Below are 25,830 nucleotides of genomic sequence, written 5' to 3'. Positions count from 1 at the left end.
ATTCCCCCCCCCCCACCACACTGTCTTCTGGGAGACACACAGGTCCCAGAAGACAGCAGTGACCATTTAGATCTCGCAGTGCAACTCGCGCATGCATAGTAGGAAACAGGCTGTGAAGCCGCACAGGCTCCACCGCCTACTATGCATGCAACTCGTGCATGCATAGTAGGAAACCTGTTTCCCTTAGTAAGGATGTCGGTGCCTGCACCACGGAGCCGAGGGATGGGTTAGCTTCGGGTGAGGACATCACAGGCTCCCTGGACAGATGTGTCCTTATAGTAAAAGTCAGCAGCTGCAGTATTTGTAGCTGCACACTTTTTTATTATTTTTTTTTCCCAGGCGGAACTCCGCTTTGAGATGATAAACCTTCTGCCTTTACAACTCCTTTAAAGCTAAAATTTAGGTATGATTTTATTGCATAGTTACATTGGTCCAACTTGGGATCAATGTACGTATGCATATTTCATACCAATCCCTGTGTAAGCTGCAAGTCATTGCAGTACTCATTGCTATTGCAGTGATAGCAGCAGTGTTGCAGGTCCAGTGCCACAGTACCTGAGGGGCATGGTGGTAACTTTACAATCTCTACCTTGTCCAATCAGAAAATTCCAGAGAAGCCTGGATTGGGACACAGTATAAGGCAGGGCTGACATGATGGGGTAGCTGAGGAGACCAGCAAGGCAGGAGTTAAGTGTAAGGGGAGTGTAACAATTAGTGTGGGGTATGGCTTGGTTAGTGATTTTTGGGGTGGTAGGAAGAGCCAAGGCACGAGGCTCAGTCTCTTGCCACCGGAAGAAGCAGCTCCCACTCTCCCACCCATTTTATTTTGCTGGTTTTATGTGGTGATGTTGAATATGATGTGTTGGCAGTTGAGGATCTTTGGAGGCATTCGGAATTAAGAACAACGTGGCTGAAAGTGGGGAACCATCTTGGTATGGTATCCTTGGTTGATCCCAGTTAACGGAGGTTTAACTGGCATCGGGAGATGGGTATCAGCATGTAAGGTTGAGTGGTGTCGCCTGAGTTGGAGCGTCCATGAGTGACAACCTGGTGTGGACATGCTGATATGGTGATAAATGTGGTTAGTGCTTCCAAGAATCCTCAACGCTGGTTTAAAATGTATCTGAAGGATTATTGTGTTCTGTAATAACAGGTTATGGTTGAAATGTTTAATAAAATGGGCACTGCGGCCAATTTACTCCAAAACAGGTGTGGTTTGGTTACTTAATAGGTTAAAGTGGTTGTAAACCCTTACAAACCACTTTGACCTACAGGTAAGCCTAGATTAAGGCTTACCTGTAGGTCCAAGAAATATCTCCTAAACCTACACGGTTTAGGAGATACTTACTAAAAGACAGTGACAGCTGTCTACAGCGCATGCCCCGTAGACAGCGGCACGCAGGCGCACTATCGCTGTTAGCAGCATGCCGCTGCTAACGCCAATATGCCGTTAGTGGCGGCTCGAATTCGCGGGAGTAGCGATACCCAGAAGAAGATGGATGCTCCGGACTACAGGAGACAGCAGTGACATCGCTGGCTCCTGTGTCAGGTAAGTGACACATAATGGGCTACTATGCGATGCATAGTAGCCCATTATGCTTTACCTTTGCAGGGAGACAAAGAGGAAGTAAACCCATCAGGGTTTACTTCCTCTTTAAGTTGGGGGGTCATGCATTTAAGAAGTAAAGAGGGGTTTGCATAGGCTATATTATAGTCAAGTGATTACTATGCAGAAGAGCAGCGACTAGACACTGGACCCAGTAGTAGTAGCAGTTATCACTGTAGTAGCAGTAATCAGTCAGGTGGGAGAAATGCATTATTACATTGGTCCAACCTGGATCAATGTAACTTTGCAATAAAAAGCATACCTAAACTTCAGCTTTATATAGAGCTTCCTGTAGTATTTATGGACTACCAATCATGAGCCTGCAGAAAAGGAGGGCCATATTTACCAGTCAATTCATCCCTTTCCCCCTCTAGTCCTGCTGTTGGTTTACTGACATGTTTTCAAAGGTAAGCAATACAAGAAAAATATAAAAAATAAAATAGTTGTATAAAAAAATGGTGCTACTTCATATAGCAGAAGGGACTCGATAATCTTTTTTAGTAAATAAAGCACTAAATGCACACATTATATAATCTAAGACAAGATGGCTTGCATGGTTACACTAGAGTTAAATTTGATGCCTTAAACTATCTGTCGAAACCCTGATTTTTCAGTGGCATTAAAATGAAATAGTATATAAATTGACTGTCAGAGGTGACAACGATGATCTACAAAGTATTGATTAAACATGACCTTCCTAAAGGAATGGCTAGTCTCTGGTGATCTCTGTTTGATGCCGTCAGGATTTCTATTGACCTTCTATGCAATAAAATGTAGCACCTACAGTGGAAACATATTCTGTTTGGCCCCAGGATATTGGTTCACCAGCATAGAAGAAGTTAAGATTTGCTGACAAGGGCAATTCATTTTTTAATCTAAATAGAATAGATGTAGCAATTTCACTTAAAAGTTCCTGGCAGCTATGCCTTAACATCATTAATTAAGTAGAAGTCATTATTGTTCTTCATCCTAATGGGCCAGTACCATTATTTGTCATATGCAGCAACACACATCTTCAGTCCATGTCATTATCACTAACAATCATTAAGACATAAGCAATATATTTTCTTTCAGGAGCACAGGTATTTATAAACAGCTTGTCGGGAATGTGATCTTTTTCAGATTAATATAAGAAAGTTGTTTGGGATAATCAATTATGAAATGTATGTACATGTGCCAACACAAAAATTTCATTTTCAAAGCTGAGGTAACAGTACTTGTGTCTTTTATAATAAAGTTCAAACTGTGGCTAAAACTTTTTTTTTTTATTATTTCCATTAGAAAAAGGACATACTTTTATTAAATCTTTATTTTTATCCATGATCCCCCCTGGAGTTTCTTTTCCCTCAAACAGCAGGACAAGAATTTAGGGGGACAATCGTCACTAGGACAGGTAATCATAGACAGTAACAATAACCTTACAGAGACTCTAACTTTTTTCAGTTTACTGAAAAAATGTGTCTTATTCTTCCTGGCACTTGTCAAGACTCTCCCCTCCTGTATCTTCTTTTTGTCTTGGCCATTGAACCACATAACCTCGTGTAGCGTCCACCACCTTTAGGTGGGTGCTAATAGGTAAGAGTTAGGTAAAATTGCCAGTGCCTTACCCTTTTTTTGTTTAGGCCTGGTTGTTAATTTGGTTTGGCAGGAGTAGTAGAATAGAGGGGGGGGGGGGGGGAACCACCTGTACTCTGCCCTGGAAAAATCTCCCTTGCTTTCCCTAAGAAATCTTCTGGAAAGAAGGCGGGCTGGGAACTGGAGTGCAGACAGTGTATATGGCCCTGGCCCAATCATTAATTTGTATGGTTAGGGGCGGAAATGATATATAAACTGAGGTCACATGCTTCCTGCGGAGAATGGGAATAAACTGAGTCCAGAGAAGCAGCTAAAATGTGACTCTAAGGAGCAGATTTGAAGGCCTGGGGTTTCAGAGGCCCCAGCCCTGGAGAGCAGGAACATAACCTGAGGGCCTGAGGGTTCAGTGCTGGATGGCTCAAGCACACCAAGTCATCCAAGAAACCCTGGGGATGGTTCTATCTACAAGAAGCGGGAATTAGCTGCAAAGAGGGTGGAGTAGACCGGGATGTCATCCAGACTTTCCTGAATTGGCCTGGGGAGGATCACAGGAGGAAAGAAAGGCAGGTGAGGCCTGGGACTTCCAGAATCCATTTACCAAGATGCTTTTCAGAGGGGCATCGGTCAGTTCATTAAGGGAAAGGGACTTAGCTACTCAAAAAGGAACCAGAAGGAGGAAGAGGCAGCTATTTTCCACTATCACCATTACACCTGGACTGCAACAAGAAGAATAAAAGTTATTTGTTCAACCTTTATTGACTGTGTCTGTTGTGAATCATGCGGGGTGGAAGAACGGAGGTATGTTAGCAGTACTGTATTGAACTACCCAGCAGCTCCCAAGGGAGTAGTGCGCTACACTCGTAATAGCAAAAAAGCCAAACATCCAAGGTATATAGGTCACTACACTCCAAAATTATGCCTGAAGCCGTGTCACTGTGCAAACATTAGCAAAACACATAAAACACTTACAAAACTGGATACCAAAAAACATATAAAAGTACCTTAATACAAATTATGTGACATCTCACAATAATCATATACAATGTGTGAAATCTAAGTCCATACAGAGTTCACCAATTACTCCCAAAGCAATATACATCCACCAATCTTTACGTGTATGAAGAATGACACTACTGTGTCCACAACTCTTCAAACTGACATTATAACAGACACCATACTATGTCCATGCACACCACTCCCAAAAGTGTGTTTATTTCTCACTCACCAAAGGACATTGCCTCACAGTTAAGTAATTAAATAATGGCCCTATGAGGAAATCTATAGGACTGAAGTGACATAGACACGCGATCCCGGAAGTGACGTGGCAGATGTCACATGATCTCCAGCCTTACTGAAGGAGAGCACGGTCTACGTAACACCTTTGATGGATAATATTACAATGTGCTTTTATTTTTTATGTTTGTAAGTGGCTTTTAATGGATTTAAAAAAATTGACTGGTAGTACGGTATTGCACTTTAGATACAATACACAAGTAAATGCGCAAAAACAGTCAAATATTTTTCCCAATGTCCCCCAGTCTCTCACCAATTGAAACCAAAAATCCAATTATATGAAGGAGAGTCCATATTATGTTAAGATCCATATGATTATAAATATAAAAGTTACTGTCCAGTAGAACAAAGGAAAGCATTTAAAATCAGGAGCTCCATATCCAGGGCTGCCATCAGTGAAGGACAGAAACCATGTTCCAAAGTCTGTGAAAAAAAGCAAAGGAAGAGGCGTCTCTGGGTGTAGAGATAACATACACTTTAATTATAAAAACATATTTAATACAGGCAACTCACATTTTGGATGTGATCTATGAGCATTCAGTCACTTTAAAAGCTGAGCATGGATGTGGTCATCTAATAGTCCGCCTTGCCATGATGAAGGAGCGCGGCTGTCAAACAACCTCAACCTGTACGCTCACAAAACCAGTCGCACCCAACCTCATGATGTCATCTCTTTCTGCCGGCACTCCAGACTTCGCTCTGCTTTGAACTGCTCTTCACAGCCGGCGTCTGTGCCACTTCCTGGCCGCTAGCGGCTACAGTGCCTCAGTTTGATGGACTATCAGATGACCACATCCATGCTCAGCTTTTAAAGTGACTGAATGCTCATAGATCACATCCAAAATGTGATTTGCCTGTATTAAATACGTTTTTATAATTAAAGTGTATGTTATCTCTACACCCAGAGGCGCCTCTTCCTTTGCTTTTTTCACTTTGCATAGATATAATTCACCTATCTATAGGTGTTTGAAGAATGTCACCACAACTCTTCAAACTGATAATATAATAACCTAATAACCATTAACCAGTCGATCACTAGCCACACTCCTTATGTCTGGGGAAAATCAAGTATTTCTCACAGAAAAGTATTGCAGTAACACATGTTTTGCTATACACATGTTTATTCCCTTTGTGTGTATTGGAACAAAACAAAAAAAGGGAGGAAAAAAATCTAATTGAACATAATGTCACACAAAACTCCAAAAATGGGCTGGTCAAAATTCTTGGAAACCTTAAGTTAATATTTGGTTGCACACCCTTTGGAAAAAATAACTGAAATCAGTTGCTTCCTATAACCATCAATAAGTTCCTTACACCTCTCAACCTGAATTTTGTACCACTTTTCCTTTGCATCTGCTCCAGGTCTCTTATTCGAAGAGCGCCTTTTCCCAACAGCAATTTTAAGATCTCGCCACAGGTGTTCAATGGGATTTAGATCTGGACTCATTGCTGGCCACTTTAGAACTCTCCGCACTTTGTTGCTATCGATTTCTTGGTGCTTTTTGACGTATGCTTGGGGTCATTGTCCTGCTGGAAGACCCAACATCTCGAATACAAACCCAGCTTTCTGACACTGGGCTCTACAATGAAACCGAAAATCCTTTGGTAATCCTCATATTTCATGATGCCTTGCACACATTCAAGGCACCCAGTGCCAGAGGCAGCAAAACAACCCCAGAACATCATTGAACCTCCACCATATTTCACTGTAGGTACTGTGTTCTTTTCTTTGTAGGCCTCATTCTGTTTTCGGTAAACAGTAGAATTATGTGCTTTACCAAAAAGCTGTATCTTGGTCTCATCTGTCCACAAGATGTTTTCCCAGAAGGATTTTGCCTTACTCAAGTACATTTTGGCAAACTGTAGTCTTGCTTTTTTATGTCTCTGTGTCAGCAGTGGGGTCCTCCTGGGTCTCCTGCTATAATATTTCATTTCATTTAAATGTCGATGGGTAGTTTGCACTGACACTGATGCTCCCTGAGCCTGCAGGACAGCTTGAATTTCTTTGGAACTTGTTTGGGGCTGCTTATCCACCATGCGGACTATCCTGCATTGCAACTTTTCATCAATTTTTCTCTTCCGTCCACGCCCATAGAGATTAGCTAAAGTGCCATGGGTTGCAAACTTCTTGATAATGTTGCGCACTGTGGACAAAGGCAAATCTAGATCTCTGGAGATGGACTTGTAACCTTGAGATTGTTGACATTTTTCCACAATTTTGGTTCTCAAATGCTCAGACAAGTCTCTTCTCCTCTTTCTGTTGTCCATGCTTAGTGTGGCACATACAGACACACAATGCAAAGACTAAGTGAACTTCTCTCCTTTTTATCTGCTTTCAGGTGTGATTTTTATATTGCCCACACCTGTTACTTGCCCCAGGTGAGTTTAAAGGAGCATCACATGCTTGAAACAATCTTATTTATCCACAATTTTGAAAGGGTGTCAAGAATTTTGACCAGCAAATGTTTGGAATTTTGTGTGACATTATGTCCAATTTGCTTTTTTTCCTCCTTTTTTTGTTTTGTTCCAATACACACAAAGGGAATAAACATGTATAGCAAAACGTGTTACTGCAATACTTTTCTGTGAGAAATGCTTGATTTTCTGGAAAAAATTCTGGTGTGCCAACAATTTCAGCCATTCCTGTAATTCATTCTGGGCGTCTGAACAGTGAGGCTGTAACTTAAAAAAAAAATCATAAAATGCAATTTAAACTCATTTCCAGATTGTACTAGAAAGAGAGAAACATTTTAATCATAAACATATAAATACTTATTCAATACAGTATGTGTCTAGAAACAGAGTATTGTGCTGATGCTGTAAAGATTTCAAATTAAATTTTGAATGTTTTCACTTAGATATTATTTTTCCTGACATTTTTATTTCACATGCATCAGATAAGTCTCAAAAGCTGTTTTATGGATGAAATTATTTAGAAAGGGCAGAGTAAAGCTGAGGTAGATCCCATATATTGTTCTTTTATGCACCTGCTGCCTGATACTGCCAAGCTGGAGGCTGGCATCTGACAACTCCAGAGAGGATCAAGACTCAACTAATTAAGCCTAACAGAATATTCCATGCTTATACCAGTATATTCAGCTGAAAAATACATAAACATGGTATGGGCAGGGAATTGAGATCTAACAAGCAATACAGACCAGTCATGAACTGGTAATACTGTATCATATATTAGTTTAAGAATGTATGCAAATATGTGGAATTCATAGTTCTAATCTCATAATTATACAGGAATTAATTAGAAGTCTATTCTGCTGTACAAAAGAATTTGGGGTTAGAGATGCATTTTTGAAAGAAAGGCTTACTAGCACATTATGAATAATTACCTGAGAACGAAGCCCCCGAAGCGGTCCTCCGTCTTCATGTCTGTCGCTGCCATGGATCCCGGAGTGACTTCCGGGTCTCGCTGCTCTGGCGCTGTGATTCGCCGGAGCAGCGATGACATCACTACCTGCGCCGACACTCGTGGCATATCGCCGCGGCCTGCCCAGTGCACCTGCGCACCGCTGTCTACGGCGCATGTGCGCAGACAGCGGTGGCTGTCTTTTTGGAAATATCTCCTAAACCGTATAGGTTTAGGAGATATTTCTTGGACCTACAGGTAAGCCTTAATCTAGGCTTACCTGTAGGTCAAAGTGGTTTGTAAGGGTTTACAACCACTTTAACCACTTTAGCTTCGGAAGATTTTATCCCTTTCATGACCAGAGCATTTTTTGCCCTCAGCACTGCGCGTATTTTAACTGACAATTGCGTGGTCATGCAACACTGTATGCAAATAAAATTGTTATTTTTTTCACACATATAGAGCTTTCTTTTAGTGGTATTTGATCACCACTGGGTTATTTATTTATCTTGTGATATAAATGAAAAAACATTATCATTTTTGAAAAAAAAAGCTATATTTACTACTTTCTGTTATAAAACATATTCAGTAAAAAAAAAAAAGTACCTTAGAACGGTAGAGTTTAGGTCAAAATTTATTCTGCTACTTGTCTTTGATAAAAAAAAATCAAAATAAGTATATAATAATTGGTTTGTGCGAAAGTTATAGCTTCTACAAACTATGGTATATGTACTGGAATTTCCGCAGCTATGACACTATACTAGTATTGGCAGTAAACAGTGACTTATAGTGGGCCTATGATAGTGTGGCAGGCAATCTGGTGCAAGCTGACGCTGGCTGGGAAGTACAATAATTGACTCACTACCATCAGTAGTGACATTAATGCAGTGATCAGTGCCATACTGTACACTGTCACTATACTAATGGCACTGGCTGGGAAGGGGTTAACATCTAGGTGCAAAGTGTTAACTATGTGCCTACCAACTTGTGCTGCTTTTACTTAACTATCTGGCTGTTTTTTCTCCCTGTTTTCACAGTACACAGAGTTCTGCATTTTTGTAAACACAGAACTCTGTGTGTGGTTGGCTATAGCTGATCAGCTGACTTCAGCCAAAATCATTGGCTGAAATCAACTGCCAAATGCGTGCGTGCCTTAAATCCAGAAGAAAGGTCACAGCCTATCAATATGCCTTGCCCGCTTGCAGTACAACTACTGTGGGTGGGTGTCAAGCAGTTAAGACTGGTAGTGAAAGTATTCATATGTGGATATATATATTTAAGTGCAAACCATGCATGTCTTTAACCACTTGCCAACTACGTAACGTACTTGTACTGTGGTAAAGTTGCTCTATTGCACAAATTCACGTACCGGTATGTCATTTAGTGCAATAGCCTCTAGGGGGCGTGCACTGCCTGAGAACCAACCACCCTCTGATTGGCCAATCAACGGTTCCAGTGGACCCAATGTCCGCCCACCACCCACAACTGTTTCAGAGCTAAGCAGAATGGCTATTTGTAAACAAGGCAACAAGCAGTTCTGACATGGGAGAAGATGAAGATCTTGTGTTTCTGCTAAGCCAGAACACAGATCTCACTCTTCACCCAGTCAGATCATCAGCCACACAGTTAGCAAGCACTCCCAGGGAACACATTTTTAACCATTTGTTCGCCCCTGATGCCTGCCAGTCTCATTGGTACAGTGATGTATTTTGTAGCATTGATCACTGTATTAGTGTCATTGGTCCCCAAAAAGTGTCACTTTGTGTCAGATTTGTTGACTGCAATGTCACACTCACGCTAAAAATGGTTGATCGCCACCAATACGAGTACATATTGGCCTAAATTGCTGAAGAAATCAGATTTTTTTTTTTCTTTTTACATTTTTTATTTTTTTTATTATTGGATGTGTTTTATAGCAGAAAGTAAAAAACTGCTTTTTTTCTTTAAATTGTTGCTGTTTTGTTGTTAATAGCGCAAAAAATGAAAACTGCAGAGGTGATCAAATACCACCAAAAGAAAGCTCTATCTGTGGGAAAAAAAGGACATCAATTTTATATCGGTACTGCGTGGCATGACTACTCAATTGTCAGTTAAAATAACCCAGTGCTGTATCGCAAAAAATTGTGGTTAAGGATACTTTGGGGTTGGTTTACTAAAACTGGAGAGTGCAAAATCTGGTGCAGCTGTGTATGGTAGCCAATCCACTTCTAACTTCAGCTTGTTCAATTCAGCTTTGACAAAAAAAAAAATGGAAGCTGATTTTCTATGGTTTCTATGCAGAGCTGTACCAGATTTTGCTCTCCCAAGTTTTAGTAAATTAACCCCTTTGCCGTACAACAGAAACTGGAGTATACACATGATTGGAGTATGTCCGATCGGAGCATTTTGTAGGAAAATATTTCCGGCAAGTTGGAAAAGTTGGTCCGGATATTCCGACGGAAACAGTCCGATGCACACCACACACAGTCGGAATATCTGACAAAACGCTCCTATCAGAAACATTCGTGTGTACAAGGGCTAAAACTCTCCTGTCTTTTTAATAGTGCTGAAGCTTGCTTGCCCCTTCCTGCTTTCTGCACATTATTATTGGCCAAGGAGGCTGCCCATTATAGTAAAGGGAAGATATGGTTTGGGATGGAAAGCTCCCTATATGGAATTGTCAAAGCTTTACCTGTCAGAATGGCCTGGTATTTAGCTATATTTTCACTTTTGAAGTGGCTGCAGGTATATCTATTCTAAATTCACTGCTTCATAAATACACCAAAATATCTCTTTATACTTTATGGGACCTTATGCAATGCACACTCAATTTCAGGCAGTGACAAAAAGTGGCACACATCTATTTAGCATCTTTAATTTTCTCTGTAGAAAAGGGAAGAAAATCTGCCTGTGATAATAAGGACTTCTAATGGATGGCAGCCCTTATTATAAATTGTTTGCAAACGTTTCATTAAATGAAGGATGTTCAGGCTCTGTTACAAGATGACAATACTCTGTCCCTGTCTCCCAGTTCTGCTGCTGCATGAGCTTAATACTGCCAGCCCAATTGTGAATGCACTATATCCCTGTGAGCTATTAGTCTATTAGGGCGTGTTCAGAGTGCTTTACAAGTGCAGCATTTACATATCTTGATTTTTGCCTACAGTCTCTTATCACTGTCATTGGTGTTAGACATGTGCATGGCAACAAAATTAGTTTTGTTTTGTTTTGTTTAGATTCGTTAATCTAGTTATTTAATTTTGTTAAATTCGGCTGATTCGTTCAATTCGTATTTGGAATTTGTTATATGTCTTCTTTCAAATGTTCTTAGAATTTACTGATTTTCGATTCAAAACATTTGAATAGATACATTTCGAATCAGTTGAATAGAAAATGTCATATTTTTTTTCAATTCAAATGCGGCAAAGTGAACAAATCTTCATCAAATTATTACAATGACTCTTTAAATAACCTGTGGCTTAACAAAAATATATCCGAATCTCCGAATAACGAAAAATTTGTCCGAATTCGAATTTGGAAGGAAACTAACCGCACGTGTCTAATCAGTGTTATCATGTGAGTCTGCTACCTATGTTTTTAATAAAAGTGTATGAAAACTTTATCACACCATGTGAGTTTTCTTATGGCTTGCAAATCACCTTCCTAGATTGTGTAAAACCACTGAGGGGAGTCAAGTGAAGGAAAATCATTCCAGGTGCTTCACAAGTGGATCCCTTATCTGCCCTGTGTAGACAAAAATCCTTGCACCAGCCCTGTCTGGAAATAAAGTATTGCTATGCATGTTTTATATGTGGACACAATCCAACTGACTCTTGGGACTAATGTCTGCTGCCACCCCACTCCCTATTCTTTAAGGTCTCACTTCCCAGTGTATTCCAGGGTCCAGTAGCAGCAGTCAAATAATAGTATATGTATCGTAATATACACTGAGCAAAATTCTAAACGCAACACTTTTGTGTTTGCCCCTATTTATCATGAGCTGAACTTAAATATCTACAACTTTTTCTATGCACACAAAGGTGTGCACAGGTGTGCCCTAGGCTGACCACAATAAAAGGCCACTCTAAAATGTGCAGTTTTATCACACAGCACAATGCCACAGATGTCACAAGTTTAGAGGGGGCATGCAATTGTCATGTTGACTGCAAGAATGTCCACCAGAGCTGTTGCCCTTGAATTGAATGTTAATTTCTCTACCATAAGCTGTCTACAAAGGCGTATCAGAGAATTTGACAGTGCATTCAACCGCCTTCACAACCGCGGACTACGTGTAACCACATCAGCCCAGGACCTCAACATCCAGCATCTTAACCTCCAAGATCATCTGAAACCAGACACCTGGACAGCTGCTGCAACAATCGGCTTGCATAACCAAAGAATTTCTGCACAAACTTTCAGAAACTGATTTGGGGAAGCTTATCTGCATGCTCGTCGTCCTCATTGGGGTCTCGACCTGACTGCAATTTGTCATCGTAATCAACTTGAGTGGGCAAATGCTCACATTCGATGGCATCTGCTACTTTGGAGTGGTGTTCTCTTCATGGATGAATCCCGGTTTTCACTGTACAGGGCAAGTGACAGACAGCGTGTATGGCGTTGTGTGGGTAAGCGGTTTGCTGATGTCAATGTTGTAGATCGAGTGGCCCATGGTGGAAGTGGGGTTATGGTATGGGCAGGCATATGCTATGGACAACAAACACAGGTGCATTTTATTGATGGCATTTTGAATGCACAGAGACACAGTGAGGAGATCCCAAGGCCCATGGTTGTGCCATTCATCATGTGCGACCATCATCTCATTTTGCAGCATGATAATGCATGGCCCCATTTTGCAAGAATATGTACACAATTCCTGGAAGCTGAAAACATCCCAGTTCTTGCATGGCCAGCATACTCACCGGACATGTCACCCATTGAGCATGTTTGGGATTCTCTGGATCGGCGCATACGACAGCGTGTTCTAGTTCCTGCCATTATCCAGCAACTTTGCACAGCCATTGAAGAGGAATGGATCAATATTCCACAGGCCACAATCAACAACCTGATCCACTCTATATGAAGGAGATGTGCTGCATTGCGTGAGGCAAATGGTGGTCACACCAGATACTGACTGGTTTTCGGATCCCCCAACCCCCCCCCCCCCATACAAAAAAACTGCACATTTTAGAATGGCCTTTTATTGTGGCCAGCCTAGGGCACACCTGTGCAATAACCATGCTCTTTAATCAGCATCTTGATATGCCACACCTGTGAGGTGCATGAATTATCTCGGCAAAGGAGAAGTGCTCACTAACACAGATTTAGACAGATTTGTGAACAATATTTGAGAGAAATAAGCCTTTTGTGTACATAGAAAAAGTTGTAGATCTTTAAGTTCAGCTCATGATAAATAGGGGCAAACACAAAAGTTTTGCTTTATAATTTTGCTCAGTGTAAAATACAATATACAGTAATTCAAATAAAGTTACCAAAAAAAGTAAGTTTGATTTGGAACTTTTCCAATGTATGAAAGCAAATCAGCCCTGAAAGAGGGAAAAAGCAGCAGTACTATATTTTCCATCTTCAAGCTTCATCAGAGAATGTACTCAACAACACAGTTCAGAAGAATTGACAGAAATGGCTAGCACCTACTTAGTATGCTGTGAATTAGCTACCAAGTGCTGTAGAAAAGATTAGTATGATTAAATGAATGAAAATGAAATGATCTCCAACAATAAGAAAATGTCTTCATGCACCACTGAAATCTAGGTTATCACACCGCTGCCAGGTAATTACAAAAAAAATCATATAACTCTTAGCTAAACACATATCAAGTATGGAAGTATTGTCTCAGGAAAAAAAAAAAAACTTCACAAATATGAATTAGATATAAAAAAGAAAATATGCATATCTCAGTCTGATTTTTAATCACATGCATTTTCCATTCTGCTAACAATAACATTAATTTCTGAACAACATAATTATGTGATAACTGCATTGTTCTTGCTGCTATTATTCTCCAGAATTGATTTAAATTATCAGCATAGATCAAAATATATAAAATAAAGTAGTACAAGGTCCCTAGTTACAAAGGAAATAAGCGGATAACCTGCAACAACAAGACATCCTATGCAGGTTAGCAGCTGTAAAACACATGGGGGGGAAAGCGGTCCAGGAATAATGAACATTTATGCTTCAAAAGTCAGGATGACATTAGCCTCCACTTAACAAGAGTTAATGGAGTCTGGCTAATGCTTCTTCAACAAAATCCTATTATTTTAGTGGATATAAGTGATGCAAAGTATCAACAATTAAAATAATGACGATAGTAACATGTCTTTCAGGGCAATCAAACAGTGCAAATTACTAGGAATTTTCTAAAGGCACTAGTAGAGTAAACCTGTGGCTATGATAAAGTGCCTAAACTAACACGGAAACATGATGAAATGCAGACCCCGAGCACGGATGCATAAGTAATTGTTTCTAGATCTAAACCAGGCTACATTATTATTTATTAAAACAATTGCTTTATCTAGGAAGACAGTGCTGGGTTATCTTCCACCCCCCTCTCCACCCTACCCTAGCATTTATATACATCCAGCAACGTGACCAAATGGTATCACTTGACAAAGGTTCAGGAGGTAGGGGTCATGTATTACTTTACTATATATAGCCACTTTTTGGGTTACAGTATTTCTAGTACACTCTAGAAAACAGTGCACATACATGAGGCCTCTTTGGGTGTCTGCATTTAATTTATATTACCAACCTAACCGCTTTACAGGGCATACATGAACTGGAGCTCCAGTCAACAAGTGAACTGCCAATGCTATCAGGGAGATAATGCAACTGTGAGACAGAAATTTCTTACAATTATCAATGAGATTATAATTTCCATTGTAGTTAGACTAAGCACAGGAATTCCTTACCCCTACCCCCTTCCCCACCTACAGTACAACCTTTTGTGAATAAACCAGTAATGTTAAACCTGCTTCTTATGACCCAATGCATGGATAAAAATGGAATAGGTTCAGAGAGGGGGAGGTGCTTGAATAAGTTTATACACTATACTGCAATTCATGCTCAGATCAGATTATGATGAATAGAAGATGAATAGCAGAAAACAAAAAAGGAATGCTTGAAGCGTTTGTTTTTTTTATTAGTTTTGGATTGAGTAGGGGGAGGTTAGACCCTCTTCTAGTTATTGAAGTCCATGTGCCCACTGAGGAGGTTTACCTCTCTACTTGCCCTGCATCCATTGTCACTGGGAAAGAAAACAAGGGAGAATTCAAAATTTTAGAATTGGCATTAGAGCAAGAGGCGAGGGAAAATCTTTCAAAGGGGACATATGATGCTGGTGACAACTATCTAAGATGGGAATATCCCTCATTTTTGGAGATCTAAATAAAATATATGAACCCTTAAAGTGGAGTTCCACCCCCCCCCCCCCCCCCCCAAAAAAAAAATATATATATATATTGTTGTGCTTAAATAAAAAAGGAAAAAAAAACATTTAGAGAATATATATTTTTTTTACTCATCTCTAAATGCCTGTTGCTAGGGGGTCCCTCGTAGTCTGCCTCCTTCGGTGCCAGGGCTCCTGACGTCACTCACCTTGGTGCAGGAAGGGAGATCGCCTCTTTCCCCTCTCTCTTGTCAATCATCTGGGACACGTGACAGGTCCCAGATGATTGCGTGGCCAGTCACAGCTCATGCATGCGCAGTGGGTGCCCAGCTGTGAAGCCACAGCCGGGTGCCCACAGTTAAAATGCCGGCACCATTGAGCGGATGGGGAGATGATCGGGGCTTCGATCCTCCACATCGCTGGACCCTGGGACAGGTAAGTGTCCGATTATTAAAAGTCAGCAGCTGCAGTATTTTTAGCTGCTGGCTTTTAATAATTTTTTTTTTTTTTGCGGAACACCGCTTAACCACTTGCCGACCGCCGCACGACGATGTACGTCAACAGAATGACACGGGCAGGCATAAGGGCTTACATGTACGTCCTTGCCTGCCCGCCGGTCGGGGGCCCGATTGGGCCCCCGCCCGGTGCCTGCGGCGGTCGGTATTCGTTCGGGAGCGATCCCGGACGAGGGGACGGCCATTCATTCATGGCCACCCCCTCGCGATCGCTCCCGACGAATGAAAATGTCCCGTGACATCATTTCCTCTCCTGTAATGTAAACACAGGAGAGGAAGTGATGTATTCTCTCCTCCGTGTCGGTATTTTTCGTTCCGGCACCGAGGAGAGAGGTTCGGTGAGTTGCACCAACACACCACACATACAGTAGAACATGCCAGGCACACTCACACCCCCCCTTTACCCCCCGATCACCCCCCAATTACCCCTGCCCCCCCCCCCAGTCACAGTGACACCAATTGCTTTTTTTTTTTTTTTTTTGCATTGGTGTCATTTGTGACTGTAATAACTGTTAGGGCAGTTAGGGTTAGCCCCCTTTAGTTCTAATGTGCCCCCCTAACCCCCCCAATAAAGGTTTAACCCCGTGATCACCCCCCTGTCTCCAGTGTCACTAAGGCTGGGTTCACATTGCAGCGGTTTATGAGAACGAATGTGATTCGCACCGCACTGCAGTGCAAATCACATCCGATCTCTGTGCGATTCGAGTTCAGCCATACAGATAGTATGGCTGAATTCGTGTCGCACCCGCCGCACCCGCCGCAAATTCGCACGGGACCCTTTTTTTGGCCCGCAGCAGAATCGGATCGCATGGGTGTTCACACCATGCGATCCGAGTTTGCAGATCGCACTGCGATATGCGAACTGATCTGGGGGTGTCATTAACATTTCACTGACACTCCCAGCAGTTCGCATAGGGCAGTGTGAACTGCCGCCGGGAGGCATGCGATGCGGAAACCCGCCGCGGATTCATGGCGTTCCCGCATCGCTCCAGTGTGAACCCAGCGTAATAAGCGATAGTTTTTCTGATCGCTGTATTAGTGTCACAGGTGACACTAGTTAGGCAGGTAGGTATTTAGGTTTGCCACAGCTTTTTATAGCGCCAGGGACCCCCATATACTACCGCATAAAGCCCCCTGATTGCCCCCTAGTTAACCCTTTCACCAGTGATCACCATATAACTGTTACAGGTGACGCTGGTTGGTTAGTTATTTTTTTTATAGTTTCAGGGCACCCGCCATTTATTACCTAGTCTCACTAGTGTACCCCTAAATTTAGGGGTGTCTACTTTCCAAAAATGGGGTCATTTGGGGGGGGTTTGTGCCATCTTGGCATTTTATGGCCTTCAAAACTGTAACGCCCTTAGAAAGCCTGAAGGCGGTGCTTGGTTTTCGGGGGCCCCGTACGCGGCTAGGCTCCCAAAAAGTCCCACATATGTGGTATCCCCGTACTCAGGAGAAGCAGCAGAATTTATTTTGGGGTGTCATTTCACATATGCCCATGGCATGCGTGAGCAATATATCATTTAGTGACAACTTTGTGAAAAAAAAAAAAAAAAAAGTTTGTAATTTTCCTGCAACTTGTGGCAAAATATAAAATATTCCATGGACTCAACATGGCTCTCAGCAAATAGCTTGGGGTGTCTACTTTCTAAAATGGGGTCATTTGTGGGGGTTTTGTGCCATCTTGGCATTTTATGGCCTTCAAAACTGTAAGGCCGCGTACACACGCGGGGACTGTTCGCCCAACTTTGTCCGCTGAACAGTGTTTCGGCAAACAGTCCGCTCGTGTGTGGGCTTTCAGCGGACAGTTTCAGCGAACAGTCCGCTGAACAAGGTTTTTCGGAATTTCCGAAAAAAAACTGTCCGCTGAAACTTTGTTTCAGCGAACAGTCCCCTCTTGTGTAGGCTTGTTCGTCAAACTAAGTTCCGCGCATGCTCAGAAAGGATTTACACGCCGAAAGTTATAATGCAGTGTATAGGACGTCGTATTTTTCGTCCCGTCGTACGTGCCGTTCACGTCATTGCGCACGGTTTCAGCAAACTGTTCGTTCGTCGTGTGTGGCCATGTCCGTCCATGCTAATTTTGAGCGGACTGTTTGCCGAAACTGTTTGACGGACAAAGTTGGGCGAACAGTCCCCGCGTGTGTACGCGGCCTAATAGGTAGTGAGGAGTGAAGTCAAATATTTACGCCCTTAGAAAACCTGAAGGCGGTTCTTGGGTTTCGGGGCCCCGTACGTGGCTAGGCTCCCAAAAAGTCCCACATATGTGGTATCCCCGTACTCAGGAGAAGCAGCAGAATTTATTTTGGGGTGTCATTTCACATATGCCCATAGCATGTGTGAGCAATATATCATTTAGTGACAACTTTGTGAAAAAAAAAAAAAAAAAAAATTAAAGTTTGTAATTTTCCCGCAACTTGTGGCAAAATATAAAATATTCCATGGACTCAAAATGCCTCTCAGCAAATAGCTTGGGATGTCTACTTTCTAAAATGGGGTCATTTGTGGGGGTTTTGTGCCATCTTGGCATTTTATGGCCTTCAAAACTGTAATAGGTAGTGAGAAGTGAAATCAAAAATTTACGCCCTTAGAAAGCCTGAAGGCGGTGCTTGGATTTCGGGGCCCCGTACGCGGCTAGGCTCCCAAAAAGTCCCACATATGTGGTATCCCCGTACTCAGGAGAAGCAGCAGAATTTATTTTGGGGTGTCATTTCACATATGCCCATAGCATGTGTGAGCAATATATCATTTAGTGACAACTTTGTGTAAAAAAAAAAAAAAAAAAAATAGGCAAAAAAATAAAATATTCAATGGGCTCAACATGCCACTTATCAATTTCCTTAGGGTGTCTACTTTTCAAAATGGGGTAATTTGGGGGGGTTTTGTACTGCCCTGCCATTTTAGCACCTCAAGAAATGAGATAGGCAGTCGTAAACTAAAAGCTGCGTAAATTCCAGAAAACGTACCTTAGTTTGTAGATGTGACAACTTTTGCGCAAACCAATAAATATACAATTATTGACTTTTTTTTTACCAAAGACATGTGGCTGAATACATTTTGGCCTAAATGTATGACTAAAATTGAGTTTATTGGATTTTTCTAATAACAAAAAGTAGAAAATATCATTTTTTTTCAAAATTTGCGGTCTTTTTACGTTTATATCGCAAAAAATAAAAATCGCAGAGGCAATCAAATACCATCAAAAGAAAGCTCTATTTGTGGGAAGAAAAGGACGCAAATTTTGTTTGGGTACAACATTGCATGACCGCGCAATTACCAGTTAAAGCAGCGCAGTGCCAAATTGTAAAAAGACCTCTGGTCATTTACCAGCAAAATGGTCCGGTCTGAAGGTGGTTAAAAAGCGGAAAATTTGTGTTGAGTTAAAAAGCTAAATTTTTATGTTTGATGAGTATTTTCATCCTTTAAAAAGGATACTGTAACTCCCAGTTTTTAAAGTTAATATTGGCCCCTATTAGAAAAAGTCTAAAAAAATAGCTTTTATGGCAGTCTAAAGCCCCGTACACACGAGAGGACTTATGTCCGACAGACCTCCAAAGGAGTTCCGCCGGAGTTCCGACGGAGTTCTGGCGGACTTTTCGACCGAACGGACTTGGACACACACCATCACACCAAACTCCGACGGAGTCGAACGTGATGACGTACGACTGGATTCGAATAAGGAAGTTCATAGCCAGTAGCCAATAGCTGCCCTAGCGTCGGTTTTAGTCCGTCGGAGTAGCATACACACGAGCGGATTTTTCGAAGGGGACCGGGTCCGGCGGAGTTCCGTCGGGAAAATTTGAAGCATGCTTCATTTCTAAAGTCCGTCAGACTTTTGCGAAGCTAAAGTCCGTTGCAGCCCACACACGATCGGATAGTCTGACGGACTCGGTCTGACGGACTTTGGATGTTGAAAAGTCCGCTCGTGTGTACGGGGCTAAATAATGTACATGTTGTAATATGCACCCCTATGGGCTATGGGGAGCCCAAGATCCAAAGACAGCCATTGTAGCCATCAACATTGGGAGTTTGGCACATTTTTAACCCTTCAATGCACATCAAGGGACCAGATCTCAAACAGTATACTAAGCCCAATTATTGGCCTTTGCTTTTGAATACTGCACTTTGTTCCCCATGGCCTCAGCTGCAGCACAGGCACCATGAAATGCCAATAATATGCAGGCTTCTTGATACTTTGCATCAAGCACCCATGTGATTTTTGAGTGAGGACCAGCAGTAGGGATGAGCTTCGTGTTCGAGTCGAACATACGTTCGACTCGAACATCGGATGTTCGCCCGTTCAGCGAATTCCGAACGTTATGGGCCGTTCGCACCAAATTAGTGTGGCGCTCACGGCCCACAATGCACTGCGTCATCGCAGTGCATTGCTGGCTCATGATTGGCCAAGCATGCACTGTGACCCCGCATGCTTGGCCAATCACAGCGCCAGCAGCGAGGAGAGCCATGATTGGCCACAGGCAGGATGCCTGTGGCCAATAATAGCTCAGGCTGTGTAGTACACGCCCCACACTATATAAGGCCGCCAGCGCGGCGGCCTTGTGTAGTGTGTTGGCGTCTGAAGCAGTTAGCGGGTGTTCTGTGTACCTTCAACACAGTACACACCGATCGTTATCAGCCGATTTTCGATCTTGCTCTTCTGTAGTGGTTGTTGTCTGCTTGCCCTGACCGCAGTATACACCACTATATTCACCTCACCTATATAGCTAGTGATCTATCTTTTATAATAGAGCTTGCAGTCAGTAGTGTTAGGAGCTTGTGCGTGCTGTCTGCGTGCTCTGTACCCAGTACACACCGCTATATCCACCTACATAGCTCTTCTCTATTTGAGCCCACTTGCCATCTGCAGGAGTTATTGGAAGTTGTGTGTGCCTCCAGCACAGCACAGTATACATCTGTATATACCCCTTTATCTCTGGTGTTCTATAATAAAGGCATCTGCAGGAGTTAGTGGGTTTTTTGTGCCTCCAGCACAATATACACCTGTATCTACCCTTTATTGCTGTTCTCTAATAGAGCCATCTGCAGGGCTTAGTGGGTGTTGTGTGACTCAATTACAGTATACCCCTTTTATCTCTGGTGTTCTATAATAAAGGCATCTGCAGGAGTTAGTGGGTGTTGTGTGACTCCAGCACAATATACACCTGTATCTACCGTTTATTGCTGTTCTCTAATAGAGCCATCTGCAGGGCTTAGTGGGTGTTGTGTGACTCCATTACAGTATACCCCTTTATCTCTGGTGTTCTATAATAAAGGCATCTGCAGGAGTTAGTGGGTGTTGTGTGCCTCCAGCACAATATACACTACCCAACTGCTGTTTTACCCAACTCCCTTCAGGCCATTACCATGTCTGGAAGGCCAGCAAGGAGAGGCAGACAGGCGTGAGCCGATAAAAGAGGGCAAGCAGGCTCTGTATCTAGAGACAACAGTGCTGGTCGTGGACGCGGTGCATTGTCATCAGCACGTGGCCATGGGACACGCTTGTCCTTCTTTTCGGCAGCTGGACATGTTGAACCGCAACATGCCAAAGACTTGGTAGAGTGGATGACCAAGCCCGCTTCATCCTCCTCATCCTCTCTTACCCAGTCTCAGGGTACTAGCAAAGCAGCTGCCAACGCATCGTCTTCCCTCCTCTCAATGTCATCATCAGTGACTCCTTCCCTAGACCCACCACGTCCTCCTGAGGAGTCTCCTGAACTCTTTGAGCACAGTGTTGGGTACATGCTCCAGGAGGATGCCCAGTGTTTTGTAGCCTCTGATGATGACACTCAGCTAGAGGAAGGCAGTAGCGTGAGCGCAGAGAGAGGGGATGCTCAAGAAGGACAGCAATCTGGCAGTCATGTTCCACAAGCTGCAGCATACTGCCAGGTTTGCTACAGCGATGAAGAGGGAGGGGATGATGAGGGCACTGACTCCACGTGGGTGCCTGGTAGGAGAGAGGAGGAGGAGGAGGAGGAGGAGGCACATGTCCAACGAGGCAGGATGCCCTCCGGGGGCCAGCTTAGGGGCAGCACACCGACTGAATCACACCGCAGATCTCCACCTGTGCAGGGCGCTGCCTCTGCGCGTTATTCTAAAAGTTCTTTGGTGTGGGCCTTTTTTGAGACGAGTGCATCAGATCGCACCGCTGCTATTTGCAACATATGTCTCAAGCGTATCTCGCGTGGCCAAAACATCAGCCGCTTGGGCACCACATGCTTGACCAGACATATGTTGACCTGACATGCAGCTCGTTGGCAAGCGTACCTCAAAGACCCACACCAAAGAACAAAGCGGACCTCTCCTTGCTCCTCATCAGCTGGCATCTCCAACCCCACTAGACCTTCAGTCCTCTCTGAAACCTGTTCTGAGAGGAATGAAGGTGTAGAATTAGGTGTGTCACAGCCAAGTGCTTCTGGGCACTCTGCTAGCAGTACACCCACGTCCGATTATAGCAGGCAAATGTCCCTGCCCCAGCTGCTGAACCGGCGAAAGAAGTTCACTCCCAGCCCTCCACATGCCCAGCGGTTGAATGCTAGCTTGGCTAAATTGCTAGCACTTCAACTGCTGCCTTTTCAGTTGGTAGACTCGGCCCCCTTCCGTGAGTTTGTACAATGTGCGGTTCCTCAGTGGTAGGTCCCCAAACGCCGCTTTTTCTCACGGAAGGCGATTCCGGCTCTCTACCGGCATGTGGAAGGCAATGTCCTTGCCTCGCTGGACAGGGCGGTCAGCGGTAAGGTGCATATTACCGCTGACTCATGGTCCAGCAGGCATGGACAGGGATGTTACCTGTCTTTCACGGCCCATTGGGTCACTCTTCTGGCAGCTGGGAAGGATGCAGGACAAGGTGCAGTAGTGTTGGAGGTTGTTCCGCCACCACGCCTCCAAAATGCTACTATTGGTTGTGACACACCTCTCTCCTCCACCCCCTCCTCTTCTTCTTCCTCCATGGCCTCTTCCAGTGCTCTGTCCTCAGAACCAGCGGTGCTCCGTAGGCGTTTCAGGGGCTACGCAAGTACGCAGGCAAAACAATGCCATGCCGTGCTTGCGCTGGTTTGTTTGGGGGACAGGAGCCACACTGGGGCGGATGTTTTGTCAGCTCTGCAGGGGCAGGCCGAGAGGTGGTTTACTCCACGCCAGCTTAAGCCAGGAATGGTGGTTTGTGACAATGGCACCAACCTCCTCTCCGCCCTCCGACAGGGACAACTGACCCATGTGCCCTGTGTAGCTCACGTCCTTAACCTGGTGGTGCAGCGGTTCTTGGGCAGGTACCCCGGCTTACAGGATGTCCTGAAGCAGGCCAGGAAAGTCTGTGTGCATTTCCGCCGATCATTTAATGCCTGTGCTCGGCTGGCTGAGCTCCAAAGGAGTTGAACCTGCCCAAGAACCGCCTTATATGTGACATGCCCACCAGGTGGAACTCAACGTTGGCCATGCTGCAGCGGCTGCACACGCAGCAGAGGGCCATCAATGAGTACCTGTGCATCTACGGCACCAGGACAGGGTCAGGGGAGCTCGGTTTTTTCTCACCACGCCAGTGGGGCATGATCAGGGATGCTTGCACTCTCCTGTCACCGTTTGAGGAGGCCACAAGGATGGTGAGCAGTGACAGTGCATGCATCAGTGACACTGTACCTCTTGTCCACCTCTTGGAGCATACGCTGCGTGGAATAATGGACAGGGCACTTGAGGCAGAACAGAGGCAGGAAGAGGAGGACTTCCTTGCCTCTCAAGGCCCCCTATATCCAGACAGTGTTCCTGCTGTGCTACCCATCACACAGGAAGAGGATGAGGAGGAGGAAGAGGAGGAGGAGGATGATTGTGTCAGCATGGAGGTGGAGGCTGGCACTCAGCATCAGCAGCAGCAGTCTTGTAGGGATGATTTACAGTCCCAAGAAACACGTGGACTTGTATGTGGCTGGGAGGAGGTAGCTGCGGATCATGTTGTCCTTAGTGACCCAAAGGACTCCGGACCGAATGCCTCAGCTAACCTACGCTGCATGGCCTCCCTGATACTGCAAAGCCTGCGGAAGGATCCTCGTATTCTTCGGATCAAGGAGAGGGACCATTACTGGCTGGCCACTCTCCTTGATCCACAGTACAAGGGTAAGGTTGCCGACCTTATCTTGCCATCGCAGAGGGAGCAGAGGATGAGACATCTCCGGGAGGCCTTGCAGAAAGGTCCGTGCAACGCGTTCCCAGAGACTGGGAGGTTACAAACTCCTGGTCCTGGACAACGTGTTGCTGAGGCATCGGTCAGAAGGAGCGGTGGAGAAGGTGGCCGTCTGACTGATGCTTTCAGACAATTTTTTAGTCCACAGCCCCAAGGTATGATCGGTTCCAGCAACCATCGGCAGCGTCTGATTTACATGGTGCAGGAATACCTAGGGGCAAGGTCAGACTTGGACACCTTTCCCACCGAAAATCCTCTGGCTTACTGGGTCTTGAGGATGGATCACTGGCCAGAGCTTGCACAGTATTCAATTGAGCTACTGGCCTGTCCTGCATCCAGCGTTCTTTCGGAACGCACCTTCAGTGCTGCTGGTGGCTTTGTTACCGATCACAGGGTGCGCCTGTCCACCGAATCAGTTGATTGACTGACCTTCATCAAGATGAATCAGTCTTGGATCACCCACAGCTACCAAGCACCTGAAGCTGATGTAACCGAATAATTTTTTTTTGAAATATCACATCCCTTCAAGACTGCCTATGCTGATGCTGAGTGACTGTCCTGTTATGTTGATTGTCTGTCTATCCTCTTCCTCCTCCGCTGATATGTTGGAAGAACATTTCTGGTTCTGGGTGATGCCAACAATTTTTGATGCAATGCTTTGCAGCAGGGCTAATTCCTGCAATAAAACTAGAGTATATGGGAGAGGTTGCAGTGTCGTGGCACCAGCACCAGTGCCTAAGGCCCAATTTTTCTGCCCCTGTTTAACAGGGACATGTAATTACAATTCTTGATATAATATTTCACAGGAGGGCCCGTTCCTGTGCCCACCCGGAGTAACTGTGAGGACTTATAGTGTTGTGGCACCAGCACCACAACCACCAAAGGTCAATTTTTCTACCACTGTTCAACAATGGCATGTAATTTACAATTCTTGATATAATCGTTCACAGCAGGGCGCTCCAGCGCCCACCAAGAGTCACTTTGAGGGCTTACAATGTTGTGGCAAAACCAACACCTTGTTCCGCCATTTCTGCAGAGCATATAGGGCAGGCCCCTACTTTCAAACATCTAACTTACAAACATCTTCTACTTGCAAACGGAAGGAGACAACAGCAAGTGAGATGAAAAAAGATGGACGACAAAACAAATTATACAGGGGTGATAACCCTTCCCTATGTTTTCCAAAAAGCTTAAAAATAGTTTTTTTGACTGGAGCTACACTTTAAAAATGTACCAGTTGAAAATTACAAACAGATTCAACTTAACACAACAAACCTACACAGTCCCTGTCTTGTTTGCACCGCCTGTATACTGCTGTTCTGAGTATATAGGGCCTGGGGGCCACACGCATTTCCTTTTTTTAATATGGGTACGGGGTTCCCCTTAATATGCGTACAAGACCTAAAGGGGCTGGTAATGGGCAGGGAGGGCTACCCATGCCATTTTTCTCAATGATTTTCAACCATATTGCAGGAACCAGATATAACATTAAAACCGCAAGCAGTTTTCAATGATGTTATTTCCGTTTAATGTCATTTTGTGCAGGGATTGTTCTAAACACGGGAAACACGTGGCACTTCACAGGCATACTACAGACACCCCCCCAGGCACCATATTTAAAGGAATATTTCACTTTTTTTTCACTTTAATCGTCATTAAAATCAGTGCTCCCGCCAAAACGGACATTTTTTAAAACATTTTAGGCATTGACCCATGTCCCCTGGGGCAGGAGCCAGGTCCCCAAACCCTTTTTAGGACAGTATCTTGCATATTAGCCGTTAAAATTAGCACTTTTAATTTCGAACGTTCGAGTCCCATAGACTTCAATGGGGTTCTAAAGTTCGTACGAATTTGGGGTCCGTTCGAAAGTTCTGGTGCGAACCGAACCGGGGGGTGTTCGGCTAGTCCCTAACCAGCAGGTATGTT

At 43.8% G+C, this 25,830-nt stretch overlaps 1 protein-coding gene across 3 annotated transcripts in view; it reads right to left on the bottom strand.

Annotated features, from left to right (window-relative positions):
- MYO18B (myosin XVIIIB) overlaps positions 1 to 25,830 on the bottom strand; it is an 861,659-nt gene that overhangs the window by 469,426 nt on the left and 366,403 nt on the right. The gene's annotated exons all lie outside the window — the stretch shown is intronic.

The sequence above is a fragment of the Lithobates pipiens genome, unplaced genomic scaffold, assembly GCF_037356315.1.
Source record: "Lithobates pipiens isolate NorthernLeopardFrog02 unplaced genomic scaffold, aLitPip1_a1.2 Scaffold_3, whole genome shotgun sequence".
Taxonomy (NCBI): domain Eukaryota; kingdom Metazoa; phylum Chordata; class Amphibia; order Anura; family Ranidae; genus Lithobates; species Lithobates pipiens.
This window is presented reverse-complemented; position numbering and strand designations above follow the sequence as displayed.